Below are 17,626 nucleotides of genomic sequence, written 5' to 3' on the forward strand. Positions count from 1 at the left end.
TCCCACTTTTAGGTTAAATAATACTGAGACCAAGGAAATTTTCCTGTCCCTATTTTAAACAATACTGGGCCAGAGCAAAAATAGGTACTTGCTTGCTTTAGGAATTATTTTCTCCCAAGATAAGCCTGTGAACCAACTTAACACCTTACTTACCAAAACTAAAAATGTGTTTATCAAGACCCTCCCTAAGGCCTTCATCTTGCTGTGCCCATCAATCCAAAGTTATTTTATCATAAATTGCCCAGTCCTAACAACTTGCCTGTCTTGCAGAACTCAGAGTTGGCTCTAAAACCCTGTAAGTATGCTTCTATAATTTCCCCATTTTGAGAAGCAATCATTATTTTTTTAAGTTGGTGTTCTCCCTCATGCTATGAGACAAATAAACTTAGTCATGGTTGATCAATGGGCTTCTTTGGTGGTCTACTGAGGAGTACAGAGTTAACACTACTAAACTTTTCACCAAACTTCCTTTTCTTACTGAGTGCAAAATGGGCCTTTAGTCCTCAGAATATCTTATCTAACTGGTTTTCAGTAAATTATAAATAATTATCCCTCAAGCTTACTCAGAAATTTATAGAAGACTTTCATCCCAATCTTGGGTGATCCTCACCCATATGGCTCATCCCCCAGCTAAGAACACTACAGTGGAATGCATATAAACCTTGGGATGGCAGAAGAATGAGAAGATATTCATTGTCCTAGTCCTCTGCCAAACCTACCAAATTCTACTTTGCTGAATTATATTGATATGCAAACATAAAGGTAGTATTGTCTGATTATATAACAAAGAGAAAGCCACCACCCACTTTCATGCTTGAAATATGCAGCAAGCAGTGCTCTCTAGGAGTCTATGTTCCTAGGCTATGTTACTGTATATCCCTCTACCAATTTCATAGTCCTTGTCCAAAGAGTGTCCTTGGACTTCAATTTTTGAGTTTTGACGTCTTGTCTTTCCCATTAACTCTCCATGACATTATGTGGAAGAGCGTGAAGTGTTTGGCTTCCTCACTTAACTATTTACAAATTCTCCTGAAGCCTAAATTGCTCACACTTTTTCAATCGAGTCAAAATTTATCTCAAAGTTTGTAATAAGGGAGATTTGCTCATGATAATGCCCTTCTTCACTCCTTGTAGGGCCTGAGTCTGTGGAGCTGCTGAGCTAATTAGGAGAGTGAAAAGGTTGGCTTGAAGCTCAACATTCAGAAAACAAAGATCATGGCATCTGGTCCCATCACTTCATGGGAAACAGATGGGGAAACAGTGGAAACAGTGTCAGACTTTATTTTGGGGGGCTCCAAAATCACTGCGGATGCTGATTGCAGCCATGAAATTAAAAGACACTTACTCCTTGGAAGGAAAGTTATGACCAACCTAGATAGTATATTAAAAAGCAGAGACATTACTTTGCCAACAAAGGTCCGTCTAGTCAAGGCTATGGTTTTTCCAGTGGTCATGTATGGATGTGAGAGTTGGACTCTGAAGAAAGCTGATCGCCGAAGAATTGATGCTTTTGAACTGTGGTGCTGGAGAAGACTCTTGAGAGTCCCTTGGACTGCAAGGAGATCCAACCAGTCCATTCTAGAGGAGATCAATCCTGGGTGTTCATTGGAAGGACTGATACTAAAGCTGAAACTCCAATACTTTGGCCACCTCATGCGACGAGTTGACTCACTGGAAAAGACTCTGATGCTGGGAAGGATTGGGGGTGGGAGGAGACAGGGACGACAGAGAATGAGATGGCTGGATGGCATCACCGACTTGATGGACATGAGTTTGAGTGAACTCCAGGAGTTGGTGATGAACAGGGAGGCCTGGCGTGCTGTGATTCATGCGGTCGCAAAGATTTGGACACGACTGAGCGACTGAACTGAACTGAACTGAACAATATAACATTATTATCGACTGCAACAAAGCACTTTTGTGTTCTTAAAAAGACTAACCATGAACTGACCTCATTTTAATTTGTTTATTTCATCTAGGAGGGACCATTCAGTGCCCAGCTCCTTTCTTCTATGATAGGAAGGGAAAGAAGAGGTGAGAGGGCTCTTCTTCTGAGGGTCCCTGTTAGTTCAGGTGGTTATGCAAGTCAAGGTCTGTTATTATCGGTGATCTGTTACCATCAAGCACCTTCACCTACTTAACTTTTAAGGAGAGGAAAGTGGCTTCCTTTTATTGAGAGAAGCAACTCAGAATAATTTTCTAAGCCCTTCTATCAAGGCAGAAGTTTTCACTGAGAGGTTACTGAGAAGCAACTCGGGGCACACGATTAAACTTAACCTTTATCCTTAAAATATTTACTACAATTTAAATTACATTGGAGGGATTATTCAATGCATCTTTCTCCACTAGAATATATTTTTCCTAATGTCATAAACCATGTTTGTATATAGAATATGCCTCCCTGGTACATAATCAGTGATCTTTTGCCACATAGCAGGCTCTTGTTAGGACACAGAGAATCCTTAATAAAGACTTAAAATAAGAGACTGAACAAGTAGGAAGGAAATCACTCACTTGTAAGGAGTGCTTCCTAAATTATGCTTATTTTCAATAATATACAGTGCAATGAGAAAAATAAGTAGAATGGGGCAAATTTTCATAGTACCATTAATACATACCTTATACTATGTTTTATTTTACATTTTTGCTGTTAAAAGGCCATGCCCTACCTTTTATGAAATGTTGGTATTAATAATGTTGGTTTTCTGTGTTGGTAATTTTAAATTTGACATTACTTGGAATATTAAAATTGGCAACTCTATCTCAGTCATCCAATTTAATTTTATTTTAATAAATTTTCTTCATAAACTCTGAAAGTTTGGGGACTACTCTTCTAAGGCATTTCAAAGTATAATTTTCAAAAAATTAAAATTGTGATACACAAATATATAGTGTATATATGTCAAAGTTTTTTTAAACTCATTAATGAGAGAATTAGAAGGATGGAAAACCTGTTTCAAAGGAGGATATGAGAGCTTGAAAGATGGCTACAAAAGGAGAGAAAGCTGAAATAAGATTACTAACTTAGATACAGAGCAATGAAATGTAAACTTTGGGGGTAATCTTTTCTATAGGACAAAAATCATTTGAGTCTCTACTAGAAAAAAATGTAATTTGTACATTATTAATCTTCTGTAGTTAACATGTAACTCATTAGAGACTGAGCCTTCAGTTCAGTTCAGTTCAGTTCAGTCGCTCAGTTGTGTCCGACTCTTTGCGATCCCATGAATCACAGCACGCCAGGCCTCCCTGTCCATCACCAACTCCCAGAGTTCACTCAAACTCATGTTCATCAAGTCGGTGATGCCATTCAGCCATCTCATCCTCTGTTGTCCCCATCTCCTCCTGCCCCAATCCCTCCCAGCATCAGAGTCTTTTCCAGTGAGTCACCTCGTCGCATGAGGTGGCCAAAGTATTGGAGTTTCAGCTTTAGCATCAGTCCTTCCAATGAACACCCAGGACTGATCTCCTTTAGAATGGACTGGTTGGATCTCCTTTCAGTCCAAGGGACTCTCAAGAGTCTTCTCCAACACCACAGTTCAAAAGCATCAACTCTTCGGTGATCAGCTTTCTTCAATAGTAAATTGTAAGTCAACATTACTTTCCCTTGGAATGGCAGATGACTCAGACAAGCTTGCTAGACAGCTTCTAGCAAGAGTTTGGAAGGCCACACACTAGTCTTGATTTCCAAGTTTGGGATAATTTTATTAAGAAGAACCTACCTCTAATATTTGGTTGGAGGTTATATGTATATACGTGCACATAAGTAAATGTGGATCTACAAATTTATAGGTACGAAACTGAAAGGAAAAAACCAAAAAATTAACAGTTGTCCTGACTTGGAAATAGCGTTATGAGTGTATTGGTTTGTGAGGACTGCCATAATAAAGTATTTACAAACTGGCTTAAACAACAGAAATGTTATTATCTCACAGTTCTGGAGGCTACAAGGGTGTTATGTTCCCTCTAGTGGCACCGGGGAAGGATCAGTTCCAGGTCTCTTCTCCACCTTCTGCTTTGCTCTATGCACTGTATGCAAGTCTGTGTCCACATGTCTTCTTTTGTAAGGATACCAATCATATTGGATTGGACTTGGCCCCATATAACCTCATCTTAATGAACTGATTACATCTACAATGACCCTATTTCCAAGTATGGTCACATTCTGAGGTATTGGGGGTTAGAATTCAAACACATGGGGGGCACAACTCAATACAAAACAATGCATTAAGTTTTTCTGAGATGTGTACTTTCTAAATTTTTAGAAAAAATAATATGCCAGCACCCATTTTGAAAAACATTCAACTACAGTTCTAGATGTCGGTATTAGTTTCCTAGGGCTGCTATCATGAATTATCACAAATTGGGTGGCTTAAAGCAACAGAAATTTATTTTCTTATAGACTGAGGGGCTAGAAATTCAAATCAAGCTGTTGGCAGGGCCACACTCCCTCTGAAGGCCTGAGGAGGAACCTTTTCTTGCCTGTTCCTAGCTTCTGTGCACATGAGTGCATGCATCGCTTCAGTTTTGTCCGACTTTTTGCAACCCCATGGACTGTAGCCCACCAGATTCCTCTGTCCAGGGGATTCTCCAGTCAAGAATATTGGAGTGAGTTGCCATACCCTCCTCCAGGGATCTTCCTGACCCTGGGATTGAACTCTTGTTTCCTGTGTCTCCTGCATTGGCAGGCAGGTTCTTTATCTAGCTTCTTTACCTAGCTTCTGAGTTGCTGGCAATCCATGGCATTCTGTGGTGTGTAACTTTACCACTCCAATCTCTGCCTCCATCTTCACATGACTGCCTTTATTTATCTTTATCACTTTTTAAAAAAGTTATTTCTTAGTGGTTGCTCTAGGGATTATCATATACATCTTAATCAGAATCGACTTCAGATTTATACTAATTTAATTGCAGCAGGATATAGAAATGTTATTCTTATACACATCTGTTCTCTCTTCCCCAATTTTTGTGCTATTATTATCAATATTACATATATGTGTTTTGAATCTAACATACATCATTATAATTATTACATTACATAAATTAATGTTTACTCATTTTATGTCTATTTGGTGGCTCAGAGGTTAAAAGCGTCTGCCTCCAATGCGGAAGACCCGGGTTCGATCCCTGGGTCGGGAAGATCCCCTGGAGAAGGAGATGGTAACCCACTCCAGTATTCTTGCCTGGAGAATCTCATGGACGGAGAAGCCTGGTAGGCTACAGTCCACGGGGTCGCAGAGTCGGACACGACTGAGTGACTGAACGGAACGGAACAGAAAGAATCTGAGGAAACAATAAATACATATTTATAGAATTTGCTATATTAACCTTCTTATTTACCATTTCTAGTTCTCTTCAATTGTTCCTGTGGATACAAGTTACCATCTGGTGTCTCTTCTTTACTTCAATACAGCTTTGCTCCCACCCACCTTCTTTGTTCAGCTATTGGCAAATACATTGCATTTCTACGTGTTATAGGTCCAACAATACAATTATGTACATATATTAATTTATAATTGCTCTTGGATCAGTTAAGTAAAGATAGGAAAAGAACTATGCATTAATACTGTCTTTTAAAATTACATGATTACCAGCCCTCTGTTTTTTCACGTGGATTCAAATTAACTGTCTTGGTTTACAGGCATTTTCTGCGGTCTACTTTTTCTTCCCAAGTGGGTCACACTTTCCTGTTTCTTTTATATTTTGTCCTATCTCCTTTTGAAGAGATTGGGCTGCCTTTCTGGGTGCCTGGGATCTTCCACCAGCATTCAGAAGTTGTTTTGCTCCACATTCAAATGATCTTTTGATTAATTTGTGGAGGAGAAAGTGGTCCCCCCATCCTATTTCTCCACCATCTTGAGGCCACCTCCCACATTTTCCTATTTCTTTATGTGTCTCATAATCTCTCCTTGAAACTGGACATTTTAAGTAATATATTCTAGAATACTGGAGTAATATATTCTAGAATACTGGAGTAATATATTCTAGAATACTGGATATGGATCCCCTCCCACCTCTGGAGCTTGTGTTTTTGTTGTTATTGTTTGTTTGTTTAATGACTTGGATAGACGATTTTAGTAAAGGCTACTATCATGCACTGTGAAACCTCTGATGTTGCTCCTCAGAAGGAGCAGCTTTGGGCATGCATATAGTCACCCTGGGATGACAGTGGTTTCAGCAGAGCTCTCTTTAACTATTTCTCTGACCCTCCTGTTAGACGGTATTACTCCTTTGGCATCACACCAAGTTCTTAGGCTCCACTAATAGCTAACTGATTGCTCTACTATCTTTGACCATATTCTTGGGGCATAAGTTGTTCTACAGTCTGATATAATTGAATTGGAGATGATTTTCAGGAATATTTTTGAAGAACAGTTTTTGAGGTTTGTTCTGGCCCCAGGAGGGCTCTTCTTAATTGTGTCTTCTGCTGATTCTCTGTGGTAAAACAGATGGCTTCTGGTTTAGATCTCTTATAGACTTACCAACCTCCTCTTAATTGCTTACCACCAAAAATTTCCATTGTATTTGAGGCTTGAAATCCCCCACACTTTGTTTCAAATGAAATCCATTCCTTTGGGAAACACTTTGTAGCGGGGCTTTCCTAGTAGCTCACCTGGTATAGACTCCACCTGGAATGCAGGAAACCCCAGTTAGATTCCTGGGTCAGGAAGATCCACTGGAGAAAGGATAGGCTACCCACTCCAGTATTCTTGGGCTACCCTGGTGGTTCAGCTGATAAAGAATCCACCTGTAATGCTGGAGACCTGGGTTCGATCCCTGGGTGGGGAAGATCCCCTGGAGAAGGGAAAGGCTACCCACTCCAGTATTCTGGCCTGGAGAATTCCATAGACTTCATAGTCCATGGGGTCACAAAGAGTCAGACACGACTCAGCAACTTTCACTTTCATTTTGTAGATATCTGTTTTTAAGTATTGTTTATCCCTTGTGGAAAAATTCTGAGTCAATACTCTGGGCACTGAAGAGGAGTGGTAGCCTTTGATCTCAGTTTGCCCCTCCTGGCATGGAATTTCCACCCCAGTAGTGAGTTCAGGTGAAAGTGATCAGGGCCCCTGGACTCAAAGCCTGTCATGCATGGGGAGAGCCTCCTCCCTCTGAGTGGAGGCTAGGTGGAGGAATGGAACTTCTGACCTCTCAGCCACTCACTAGGAACTTAGCCTTTGCACTCAGAGTGAGAAGGTATAAGAAATAATGACTGCCTATCCCTCCATGTTAGATAGAGTATCCCTTAACTAGGAGTTTAGGAAAGAGAAAGACCCATTTTCTTGGCCATACTCTCTTGAAGTTGACTTTAAATCAAGCTGTGCTGGGGGTGGGAATGAGGGAAAGGATCATAGACCAAGTGACTCAGAGTCTTGCTACTGTTACCAAGTTCTAGTTAAGATCTTCTATAATAACTGTTTCTTCATTTGTTGAATATCCTTAGTGCAAATGCCATAGATTTTTTAATGTTTTAAAATAATTATCACTAGTTACGCTTGTTTGGTTAGGTAATAGGTCCATAGAACTCCTTCTTTTCTGTTATTCTTGATATTTGTTCTTCATAATTACTTGGTCATTTGTTTTCAGATGTAAACCTGAACCCACACATGACAGTTGTTAAAATGGGGAAAAGTAAATGTTTTTTAATGTAGAGTTTTTGTGACGTTTAGGATTAGAAATATTTAGAGTGGACAAGGTGACATTTCAGACGTATTTTTTTTCTCACTCCATATGTGAGAGTGGCAAAATTTAATAGAATGTAGTTTAAAAATGTTTCAGAAGATTCTATATGTTTATAGTGTCATAAAAATGTTTGAAAAAGCCATGTTTAAAGTCAAAAGCAGACATCTGTTGGAAGGCAGTTGAAAGTGAATATTAATAAGATCTAGGTACAAAACCAAATTTGTCTTTGTGAGTCAATCCAACTACAATAGCTGATCCAATTATAATCTCTCTCTTAATGCTCTTTAACACCAGTTACAACCAAGTCAGTTCATTAAGAATTCACATCAGAGTAAAAGGTCATAGCTAAAAATGAATATACTGCCCATGCCATTCATCAGTTCATTTAATGCATTAAAAATGGTTTCGACTTCAGAACACTCAAAAACCTCCGTAGGGATTTGTACTAGAATGTGAGAGTGGAAATGTACTTTGGTATGCTTTCCTATTTACGTTTTCATTTATTTGTGTTCCCTGTGATGTGCCAAGTGATTGTCAGTTTAAAAAATGTGGCACCTATAAATAGGCTTTAATTACTCATTTAGTTCAATCATTTAGTCAACAAATACTCATTGAGTAAATACTAGGCCAGTCTGTTCTAATTCTAAATATATAGAAATTTATGAGACAGACTACATCCTATTCTCTTACAGTTTATATTCTAATTCTTATCTTAGATAAATGAAGATATATATTATGCATTACACTAGTGTGCTGTTGGATGTCCTTATCAGGACCAGGTGCTCATTTGTGACTTGCTGGAAGTGTTAGTTGCTGATATCTCATAGACACATCTCTTTCTCCAAATTGCCCTCTATCAAAGGGACCCACCTCATCATCCAAGGTTATAGTCACTGCCCAAGGGCAGCCTATACCAAATGTCTGGTTAATGCAAAGTATTATTTAAAAAAAGAAAAAGAAAAAGTTCCCCCTGCATCAGCATGTGAAAACTCTAAAGATCTGTCTCAGCTTCAGTGATTCCTGTAGGATCACCTGAAACTTCTGTTATAGTTTCATCACAGTGGAATTTCTACCTCTATCAAGTTCTGCTTCCTGTACTCCCTTAAAGGTTTTTTTTCCTGGATGAACTCCCCACACAAACCTTCATCTTAGATATATTTCCAGGAAACTCACCCTAAGATGGTGGGTACCAGAAATGGCCCTAGGAAGTAGACTCTCCCAGGATCTACCCCTATCTCAGCATAACTCCCACCTGAGGAATTGTTGGGCGTGCTAAGAGAGGAAAGGAACTATATACTGAGAGAGTGCAGGGCAACCCAACGTGAGCTTCTGGAGCCAACAGAGCACATTTGATTCAGGAAAATGAGACTGCTGTATTAAAGGAGGTAAAATATAAAGATGGATAAGAGATAGGAGAGTACTCTCTTATGGTACTGAATTTAACACCCTAGCAAATATCATAGGAGATGTTACTCATATCTGCTAAGATGACTCTTGGCAGCTGGAAGAAAGTTGTGGCCCACACTCCATGAAGCATGCATGCTAGATCCGCTGGAGTCCACTGACTGTGGAGGGAGAAGAAAGAATCAGAGAACAGAGTATTCAAAAATGAATACACCTTTCAGGCCTAACAACCTATAAACCAGTTCTATTCTATGGGAAGACTGAAAGAGCATTCCATTTACCAAAGAAATGAGAAATGTGCTGGTGAGAATGGCACCAGTATCACTGAGAAGTTCAGCTGTGGCTGTTCTCCTGACTAACAGTAGGAAATATTATTACAGAACAAAGCCCTTAGTGTCAATGAAGATGACAGGATGGTGAAGTAGCAGAGGGGCCAGGTGGTAGCACATTACTGACAAAACAAGATGGCAATAACTGCCACAAAGAACAGAAGCGTTGGAAAGAGAGCCAGGAGAACCAGACTTCTATGAAGATGCCTTACAAAGTATTTTATTCACAGGTATAAGATAAGTGGGCAACCAACAACACAGACAGTGCTGTGTTTAGTCGCTCAGTCATGTCCGACTCTTTGCGACACAATGGACAGTAGCCCGCCAGGCTCCTCTGTCCATGAGGATTCTCTGGCAAAAATACTGGAGTGGGTTGCCACACCCTCCTCGAGGGGATCTTCCCAACCCAGGAATCAAACCCAGGTCTCTCATTTTGCAGGCAGATTCTTTACTGTCTGAGCCACCAGGGAAGCCCATGAATACTGGAATGGGTAGCCTATCCTTTCTCCAGGGGATCTTCCTGACCCAGGGATCAAACTGGGGTCTCCCGCGTGGCAGGCGGATTCTTTACCAGCTGAGCTACCAACAAACACATTGCTAAATGGATATAATCAGAAGTAATCACAGTGGATAAACAGGAGGATGGAGTCACTCATCTCAAAGAAAACTCATAGCCTTTTACGTAGTTACTAAACCTGAGGCAGTTCTTAGGCCTGCTAAGCTGCTGCTAAGTCACTTCAGTCGTGTCCGACTCTGTGTGACCCCATAGATGGAAGCCCACCGGGCTCCCCCATCCCTGGGATTCTCCAGGCAAGAACACTGGAGTGGGTTGCCATTTCCTTCTCCAGTTCTTAGGCCTAAAACCCATTAATTGAAAGATGGGTTGAATCCCTATGAAGAAGAATCCTGCACCAGCACCACAAATGTTTATAACATTGATCCTTCCACATCAGGGAAGATTTTAAGGGACAAATGGTCTGAGACCTAAAAGAACGTCCATTTGAAAGCAAAGGACAAATTATTGCGTCTTGCTTCTCCCAGGAATAACAAGGAAGCATAAAACTTGCTGGTCTGGAGGCAGCACATGCTATACCTGGAAATTATGCTCAACCTATTTACTGGGCTACAAAGAAAGATTTCAGCTTTCAGTGGGGGCTGCAGTAGGACCTGCTGCTTGGCCCATATGATCCAGCAGACACTAGGTTGCTAAATGTATCTGATGGTAGAAGACAACAGGCAGAGTTTAGGGAAGCTACAATGGAAAAATCACAATGCAGACACTCTTAAGGCCTGCAGCAAGGCCATGCCATCCATAACCAATATGTACACCACTTGATAAACAGCTTCTGGTACACTGTTGGGCTCTGGTAGTGAAAAGACATATGACTATATGAGATCAAGCGAACACGTGGCAAGAGCTGCCCATTCTAAGCTGAATTCTGTCAGTCTCATCAAGTCATATGGTCAGGCAGCCCAGATGCAATCAATTGCAAGATGAAAGCAGAATCAGTTATGAACAGTTACAAGCAAGGCCAGAGGGCACTAAAAATATACCAACAGGTGTCCCAGAACTACACATCACTTATCACTATTGTAATGGCAGCTGTTTCTCAGCTCATACCTGCATCATATTATGGGTAGTAGGGTCCTTTATGATCAGCACTACCAGAGAAAGCAGCTAAGTTTGGTTGATGGATGGACGCAAGCTGAAACTACACTGTAACTGTACCATAGTACAACTCAGGAATGATCTGTGTATTAGTTTGCCAGGGTTGTCATAGCAAAGTACCACAAGCTGGGTGGCTTAAAACAACAGAAATATATTATTTCACAGTTCTAGAGGCTAGAAGACCAAAATCAATGTGTTCTCAGGGCCATTCTCCCTCCTAAGGCTCTAGTAGAGAATGCTTCCTTGTGATTGTTGCTGGCAATTCTTGACATTCCTTAACCTGTGGCCCATAGCTCCAATCTCTGCCTGTGTCTTCACATGGTCTTCTTCCTGTATGTCTGTCTCCAAATCTCTCTCCTTAAAAAAACAATTGCCACTGGAATTGGGGTCCACTCTAGTCCAGGATGAGCTCATTTTAATGATTATATCTGCAAAGACTCTATTTCAAAATAAGGTAACATTCACAGGTATTAGGGGTTAGGACTCCAATATACCATTTGGGAAGCCTATATATAGTATATCTATAAATATACCTGTATGTGTGTGTGTGTTAGTTGCTCAGTCGTGTCCCTCTGATTCTTTGTGACCTCGTGGACTATAGCCTGCCAGGTTCCTCTGTCCATGGAATTCTCCAGGCATGATTAATGGAGTAGGTAGCCCTTTCCTTCTCCAGGGGATCTTCCCAACCCAGGGATCAAACCTGGATCTCCTGCATTTCAGGCAGATTCTCTACCTTCTGAGCCACTAGGGAGGCCTCTATGTATGCAAATATCTCCTCATATATATGAGGAGATTTATTATAGGAATTGGCTTACACGGTTATGGAGCTGAGAAGTCCCATAACCTGTCATTTTCAACCTGAAAGAACCAGAAAAACCGGTGGCATAATTCAGTCCAAGTCCTAAGGCTGAGAATTTGCAAGGCGGGGGTGGGCAGGTGGTGTGACAGTGAAGGCCCCAGTCTGAGTCCAAAAGTCCAAGAACCAGGAGTACCCATGCCCAAGGGTCAGTGGAAATGAACGTTTTAGCTAACACAGAGAGAGCACACTTGCACTTCCTCCACCTCTTTGTTTTATTCAGGCCCTCAGTGGACTGGATGGTGCCTTCCCACATTGGCAAGAGCGACCTTCTTTACTCAGTATACAAATTCAAATGCTAATCTTTTCCAGAAACACCCTCACGGACAAACTTAGAAATTGTTTTTTATCAGATATCTTCGCAACCCTTAGCCCAGTCAAGCTGAGACATAAAATTAACCATAATAATCATCTACTTAAAAGGGGGAAATAGAAATGGCTGAAACTAGGAATACACATAGACTCACATGCAGGAGTGAATCATTTGGCTGGCTGGACAGGTATCTGGAAAGAACAAAATTGGAAGATTAGGAACAAAAATGTGTGAGGGAAAGGCATGGAAATGGACTGTGGTAGTGACACAATGAGGGGTTACAAATATTCAGCTCTTAGTCTAACTTTGGCAACAATTTAAATGGTCACCATGCTCCAAATTACAAATAGAGAAATGGATTTGGAGAGAAGAGAATTGCTTTGGGGTGTTCCTGGCATAGAGCACAAAGGATTCACTAGCACTCAGCACCTGGGTGAGTACGGGCACAAGCTTAGTGCTCGATAAATGTTCCAGTTGAGTAAATGGCTCTAAGTTTTGGCTTTTCCAATTGGATAGATTGTGGTGTCATTTACTGAGCTAGGGAAGACTGAGGGAGAAACTGCTTTTGTGAAGTGAAAAAAGAATCAGGATAGATTTCTGCATTCTGAAACCCTATTTCTGAGGTTTTCTCTGGTTCCTCAAGAGCTAGTTGAGCCATGAGCAGGCACAAACAAAAATATTAGACATACAACCCACAACCAATGGAGAGTGTGAGACCTGGTAGATAAATGCCTCAGTTTCCCTGGCCCCTGGTGAAACAATTCTGAAGCAAGTTCCAAATTTTTTGCTCATAGAATCCCCAGTGGACGGAGCTCTATTTGACCACAGTGGTAATAGGCTCGCTAACAAGCCACTCCAGTACTCTTGCCTAGAAAATCCCATGGATGGAGGAGCCTGGTAGGCTGCAGTCCGTGGGGTCGCTAAGGGTCGGACACGACTGAGCGACTTCACTTTCACTTTTCACTTTCACACATTGGAGAAGGAAATGGCAACCCACTCCAGTGTTCTTGCCTGGAGAATCCCAGGGACGGGGGACCCTGGTGGGCTTCTGTCTATGGGGTCACACAGAGTCAGACACGACTGAAGTGATGCAGCAGCAGCAGCAGTAGCAACATGTTCCTTACTGGCTCTCCTCATTACCCTATCTCTCTTTCACCCACTTCCCCACTGTGCTTCCCGGAATCAACTTCCAAATAAATGGTTGCCTCAGGCACTGGTTTTAGAGGATGCACAAAGACAAATAATAGAATTTGAGTTTATAGATTACCTTTACCTAAATTTCTCTCCCTCTTCTCTCCATCAATCAGAACTTTTTACAATCTTTAAAACCCAGTTTAAGTTTCCATCTCCATCAAAAAGTTTTCTCTGATCCTATCACCCAAAGGTAGTATCCCTCCTCTGCTATTTTCCTCTAGAAATGTTACTTGTTGAGCAATTTGAAATTCATTTCCCACATTCTTATATCATCATGGGCTCAGGAATGTTAGCCTGCCCCCAGAAATTTTGCAGTGCACACCCCTAGGCCTCAAAGTAAACACATTCTTTCTCTTTCTCTTTCTGGATTTATTTCCCTTAGGACTTGCATGTGTGGTTTTTTATTTCTTTTGAGTAATGAATCTGGAGATTTGGGTTTGAATGTGGAAAAGGAGGCCATTTAGGCCTATAGTTTGTACAAAAAAAGCTACATAGCTCAGCATATTTGAACTTTTCCAAAAGGGGCCAAAAACTACAAGTAATGATGACACACTACATGGTGGCTGTTACCCTATGTGCATATGTGTGTGTGTGTGTGTGTGTGTGTGTATGGGCTTCGCTCCTGGTTCAGTGGTAGCAAATCTGCCTGCCAATTCAGGAGATGCAGGTTTGATCCCAGGATGGGGAAGATGCCCTGGAGAAGAAAATGGCAACCCACTCCAGTATTCTTGCCTGGGAAATCCCATGGACAGAGGAGCCTGGAGGGCTACAGTCCGTGGGGTCACAAAGAGTCAGACATGACTAAACAACAATAACATATATATACATCTTTTCAAAACTTCAAGGGCAGAAAGATTAGGTCAGTATCCCTCTTCTTGTGAAGCCCTGCTGCTGCTGCTAAGTCGCTTCAGTCGTGTCCAACTCTGTGTGACCCCATAGACAGCAGCCCACCAGGCTCCCCTGCCCCTGGGATTCTCCACGCAAGAACACTGGAGTGGGTTGCCATTTCCTTCTCCAATGCGTGAAAGTGGAAAATGAAAGTGAAGTCGCTCAGTCATGTCCAACTCTTAGTGACTCCATGGACTGCAGCCCACCGGCTCCTTCATCCATGGGATTTTCCAGGCAAGAGTACTGGAGTGGGTTACCATTGCCTTCTCCTTGTGAAGCCCTAATTGATATATTAGGTTGGTGCAAATGTAATTTCGGTTTCAGACCATGAGTTGTAACTAGGCTCAAATACATCTTTACTAAGTAAAATAAGAACAAACTTTACTAATTAAAATAAGAACAATTATGCATACAACCCAGTGCCGGCTGTGGACAGCTCCCGGCAGAGCAACCTAGAGCCTGTGCAGTGTAGACTGGGACAACACACACGCTGTGAGCGGAGGCAAACCCAGTGTGGCCGAGACGCTGCAAGCACTCCCCACAGACGCCAGAGATATTTGTCTGCAGCGTTCCTCCCTTCCCAGAACAGGACTGAACAACTGAGCCTTAAAAAGTGTCCACCTGCCCCATAATATCAGGGCGGAAATTAGACACTGAAGAGACCAGCAAACAGAAGCTAAAACAGAGGGAACCACCTTGGAAATGACAGAGAAAGAAGTCTAGAGACTACTCCAAGAATAAGAACAAAAACCAGAGGCAAGAGGCTTAAGCCCGAATCCTGAGAACACCAGAGAACTCCTGACTCCAGGGAACATTAATCGATAGGAGCTCATCAAACTCCTCCATACCTACACTAAAACCAAGCACCACCCAAGGGTCAACAAGTTCCAGAGCAAGACATACCACGCAAGCTATCCAGCAACACAGGAGAATAGGACTGAGCTTCAATATACAGGCTGCCCAAAGCCACCCCAAACCCACTGATGTCTCATAACTCATTACTGGACACTTTATTGCACTCCAGAGAGAAGAAATCCAGCTCCACTCACCAGAACATTGACTCAAGCTTCCCTAACCAGGGAACCTTGACAAGTCACCCATCCAACCCCACACATAACGAGGTAACTACATAATAAAGAAAACTCCACAAACTGCCAGAAGACGGAAAGGCTACCCCGAACACAGCAATATAAGCAAGATGAAGAGGCAGAGAAATACCCAACAAGTAAAGGAACAGGATAAATGCCCACCAACACAAACAAAAGAGGAAGATATAGGGAACCTACCTGATAAAGAATTTCAAATTTTAATTGTGAAAATGATTCAAAATCTGGAAAGCAAAATGGAGTTACAGATAAATAAACTGGAGAAAAGGACTGAGAAGATGGAAGAAATGTTCAATAAGGAATTAGAGGAAATAAAAAAGAGTCAATATATAACGAATAATACAATAGATGAGATCAGAAACACTCTCGAGGGCACAAACAGTAGAATAACAGAGGCAGAAGACAGGATAAGCGAGCGAGAAGATAGAATTGTAGAAATAAATGAAACAGAGATGGAAAAAGAAAAAAGAATTTAAAAAAATGAGGACAATATTAGAGACATATGGGACAATATTAAACGCCACAACATTCGAATAATAGGAGTCCCAAAAGAAAAAGACAAAAAGAAAGACCATGAGAGAATACTTGAGGAGATAATAGTTGAAAACTTCCCTAAAATAGGGATAGAAATAATCACCCAAGTCCAAGAAACCCAGAGAGTCCCCAACAGGATAAACCCAAGGCGAAATACTCCAAGACACATATTATTCAAATTAACAAAGATCAAACACAAAGAACAGATATTAAAAGAAGCAAGGGAAAAGCAGCAAATAACACACAAGGGGATTCCCATAAGGATAAAAGCCGATCTTTCAACAGAAACTCTTCAGGCCAGGAGGGAATGGCAAGACATACTTAAAGTGATGAAAGAAAATAACCTACAGCCCAGACTACTGTACCCAGCAAGGATCTCATTCAAATATGAAGGAGAAATCAAAAGCTTTACAGACAAGCAAAAGCTGAGAGAATTCAGCATCACCAAACCAGCTCTCCAACAAATGCTAAAGGATCTTCTCTAGACAGGAAACACAGAAAGGGTGTATAAACTTGAACCCAAAGCAATAAAGAAAATGGCAACGGGTTCATACTTATCAATAATTACCTTAAACGTAAATGGGTTGAATGCCCCAACCAAAAGACAAAGGCTGGCTGAATGGATACAAAAACAAGACCCCCATATATGTTGTCTGCAAGAGACCCACCTCAAAACGAGGGACATATCCAGATGGAAAGTGAAGGCCTGGAAAAAGATATTCCATGCAAATAGAGACCAAAAGAAAGCAGGAGTAGCAATACTCATATCAGATAAAAGAGACTTTAAAACAAAGGCTGTGAAAAGAGACAAAGAAGGAAACTACATAATGATCAAAGGATCAATCCAAGAAGAAGATATAACAATTATAAATATTTATGCACCCAACATAGGAGCACTGCAATATGTAAGACAATTACTAACAAGTATGAAAGGGGAAATTAACAACAATGCAATAATAGTGGGAGATTTTAATACCCCACTTACATCTATGGATAGATCAACTAAAGAGAAAATTAACAAGGAAACACAAACTTTAAATGATACAATAGACCAGTTAGACCTAATAGATCTCTATAGGACATTCCATCCCAAAACAGTGAATTTCACCTTTTTCTCAAGCGCACACAGAACCTTTTCCAGGATAGATCACATCCTGGGCCATAAATCTAGCCTTGGTAAATTCAAAAAAATTGAAATCATTCCAAGCATATTTTCTGACCACAATGCAGTAAGATTAGATCTCAATTACTGGAGAAAAACTATTAAAAATGCCAACATATGGAGGCTGAACAACACGCTGCTGAATAATGAACAAATCATAGAAGAAATCAAAAGAGAAATCAAAATATGCATAGAAATGAATGAAAATGAAAACACAACAACCCAAAACCTCTGGGACACTGTAAAAGCAGTGCTAAGGGGGAAGTTCATAGCAATACAGGCACACCTCAAGAAACAAGAAAAAAGTCAACTAAATAACCTAACTCTACATCTAAAGAAACTAGAAAAGGAAGAAATGAAGAACCCCAGGGTTAGCAGAAGGAAAGAAATTGTAAAAATTAGGGCAGAGATAAATGCAAAAGAAACAAAAGAGACCATAGCAAAATCAACAAAGCCAAAAGCTGGTTCTTTGAGAAGGTAAATAAAAT

This window comes from Moschus berezovskii, chromosome 1 (assembly GCF_049115385.1).
Source record: "Moschus berezovskii isolate FMDL1 chromosome 1, NW_MosBer_1.0, whole genome shotgun sequence".
In the NCBI taxonomy this organism is placed as follows: Eukaryota; Metazoa; Chordata; class Mammalia; order Artiodactyla; family Moschidae; genus Moschus; species Moschus berezovskii.